The sequence below is a fragment of the Elephas maximus genome, chromosome 10 (assembly GCF_024166365.1).
Source record: "Elephas maximus indicus isolate mEleMax1 chromosome 10, mEleMax1 primary haplotype, whole genome shotgun sequence".
NCBI lineage: Eukaryota > Metazoa > Chordata > Mammalia > Proboscidea > Elephantidae > Elephas > Elephas maximus.
The window spans coordinates 71,259,802-71,263,139 of NC_064828.1; the positions used below are offsets into that span (position 1 = coordinate 71,259,802).

At 38.2% G+C, this 3,338-nt stretch overlaps 1 pseudogene; it reads left to right on the forward strand.

Annotated features, from left to right (window-relative positions):
• Positions 1-2,290: 2,290 nt before the first annotated feature.
• Positions 2,291-3,085, forward strand: LOC126083693 (thioredoxin-related transmembrane protein 1-like; annotated as a pseudogene).
• Positions 3,086-3,338: the final 253 nt, after the last annotated feature.

Consider the following 3,338-nt stretch of genomic DNA (forward strand, 5'->3'; position numbering starts at 1 on the left):
AGATACTGAGGTTCTCCTGGAGAAACAAACATGTAAGTATAGCCAGAAAAATCCTCTTCATTTCTACAACTGTATTAACTTTCTTTATTCTCCCCATTTAGACTTTTAAAGGATTACAACAGTGACTCATGCTTGTGGTAAAATGACTGCAAACATTACAGAAGTGTAATAATGAAAACACTGACAGCTGACAGTGATTGAGAGTTCTAGGTGCCACATGCCCTGTTCCAAGTGTCACCTGGATGAAAGGTTCATTATCTCATTTCATCCTCCTGACAACTCTATTATGTAGATACTCTGATTATTGTCCTTTTTGACGAATGGGTAAACCAAGGGACAGAGGGGTTAAGTAACTTCCTAAGGTTGTCTGCTAGCAAGTGCTTGGGCTTTTAACCAGTAAACCATAGTGCCTTCCACTGGTAAATAGTAAAAAAAGGGAAAGCCCCTCTGACGCCCTAGTCCTGTTTTCCAGACTGCTGGGTGCCTGGCTGGTTTATGTCTATATAACCATATATGATGGTTTCCTAAAAATGGAGTCATCGAATATACAGTGTGTTCTGTACTTGGTCGTTAAACACCATAGAAAGGATGTTTCTTCACATCGGTACCTAGAGAACTGTTATATTCCTTTTTATAGTCACACAGAATATTGATGGACCACAATATATTTAACTATCTTTTATTGATGGCATTCAGGATGTGACCTCAAATTGTTAATATGTTTCCTCTTTCCTCAGGAAGCTATTGTTAACCCCCATGATTTCATTGCGGAAGTCATTTCAATCTTCTCTGATATGCAGGATCCTGTACATTCTCAGTGGTCTTGTATCAAGCCAGCAGAGAGTCCACTAGACCCGGGAGCCTTTTCCCCTTCAGCACGTTCATGATGAGACTCACTGGAGCTGTATTTGTTCAATTAATTATTTGAGAACTCTTCTTTTATTGACTCTCAAGCATTTAGCCCACATCTCCCTGTCCTTTTTTTTTTTTTTACCCTAGAAATAGTTCCTCAGTGACATCCTATGTCCTGCATACTATCTGCAGTTTCTCTTTCAAAAACTATCTGTAGGTTTGTATCTTTCAAGGTTATCATGAATAATCAGTCACCATCATGAACATTTGTTGAGTCCTTCCTATGCGCTAGGCCCCATGTTAAAAGCTCCCTATTCGTCATAGCAGTCCAGGTTAGAGAAGCATCAAAATCTCCCTTTCCATTTTTCACATGAGGAGAAACTGAGGCAGAGAGGTTACCTAAAAAGGTTACCTAAGACATGTATCTGGCCAGAAAGGAGCTATGACTAGAGCCTTGTGTGTCTAAGTTTTAAATCCAGACTCTTAACCTGTTTTTTATTGCATTGCTTTTAAACCACCATCACTTTCGCTGCTTTTGAGCACTACAATGTTCATAAGAAGAAATTTTATTCTTTCTTGATCCCCCTTTCCTTTTCTCATTACCTTGACTTTGTCTCAAACATTTCTCATTTGTTCGTTTGTTTTTGGCTTCAGTTTCTATCCTTTTTCCCTTTCTCTATGTATTTCATTAGATACTACCACAGCTGGGAGCATTTATTTGTTTTTTTAAAAAGGCCTTGGCTTGCTTTCTTCCTTTGAGTTTTCTCTATATCATTTTTAAAACATGTCCTGCCATTTTCTTATCCCTTCCAGAGCCAGGAGGGCTTTCATCAACTTGATCATTCCTCTTACATATTTATATTTTCTTGTTTGAAGAAATTTGATCATCTGCCATAAACCTCTGCAAAACATCCCTCATTTTGATTAACTATTTTCATATCATTAATAAGGTAGCCTTATTCCTTTTGTAGTTCTTAAACTTTCCTGGCCCAATTCCTTTTTTAGGGTACTGTTAGCATGTGCTAAATAAGTAACTTTTAAGTTATCTGTTCTTATTGAGGAGTTCTAAGTGTTTGGATTTATGGGTCACTTTTATTTGCTTCCAATACCATCAACTTTTCCCAAAACTCATTTGAAATTACTTCTCACTACTGCCTCTTAGAATTATATGTGGAAAATGAGAGTTGGTACTCTTTCTCCATATATATACATATATAGTCTTAGTTATCTAGACAAAAATCCTTACAACTAGACTAATAAGCAATATTATGATAAACAAAGAAAAAATCAAAGTCATCAAGGATTGATTTTATTTTACTTGGATCCATAACACCCGTGGAAGCAGCACTCAAGAAATCAAACAACACAGTGGAAGTAAAGAGCTGTTGCATGGAGGTGGGGGTCGCTGAGGTTGGTGTGGGGCATGCAAGCGGCTGACATGGTGCCGTCCAGGAGTCTCATGGTTTCCCTGGCAGTGCTGGTGGTATTACTATGGTGGACTCCCTGGACCCACGGGTGGTGGAGTGACGTGCGCATCATCACAGCCAAAAACTGGAAAGAGTTGCTGGGAAGGAAAGTGAATGATAGAATTTTATGTTCCATGCCTGCTTGTCAAAATCTTCAACCAGAATGGGAAAGTCTTGCTGAATGGGGAGAAGATCTTGAGGTTAATGTTGCAAAAGTAGATGTCATAGAGCAGCCAGGACCGAGGGGATGATTTATAGTAACTTCTCTTCCTACTATTTATCGTTGTAAACATGGTGAATTTAGGTGTTATCAGGGCCTGAGGGCTAAGAAGGGCTTCATAAACTTTGTAAGTGAAAAAGAATGGAAGAATATTGAACCTGTTTCGTCATGGTTTGGTCTAGGTTCTATTCTGGTAAGTAGTATGTCAGCACTCTTTCAGTTATCTATGTGGATCAGGACTTGAAGACCTTGGATTAGCAGTGTGGGGATCATATACAGTTTTTTCTTTAGCAACCCTGCTTTCAGGACTACTGCTAGGATTTTGTATGACATTAGTGGCAGATTGCCTTTGTCCTTCAAAAAGGCACAGACCGCAACCACACCCTTCAAAAAAATTATTACCAGAATCTTCTCAATCTTTGAAAAAAGTGTAGGAGGAACAAGAGACTCATGAAGAAGATGTTTCAGAAGAGGAAGCTGAAAGGAAACACGGAACAAAGACTTCCCATAGAATGCCATAAGATACCATTCTGTGGGCCCTTTGTAGGCCACGGGTAAATAGTAGTTAATTTTTAGAAATATCTTAATATTATGATTTTGACAAAAACAGAAGATTGATAATTTCTTTTGGTTTGGAATGAACTGTGACTTCCTTGTACATTGCAGGGTTCAGTGTAGATCGTCATTAGATTGAGCAATCTACCTTCAGAAAATAAAAGTAGCACTAGGTATAAATGTTTGAAATATGATTTATGAACAGCATGGTGGTTTAAACAATTCTTTAATCTTTGAAAAATCTG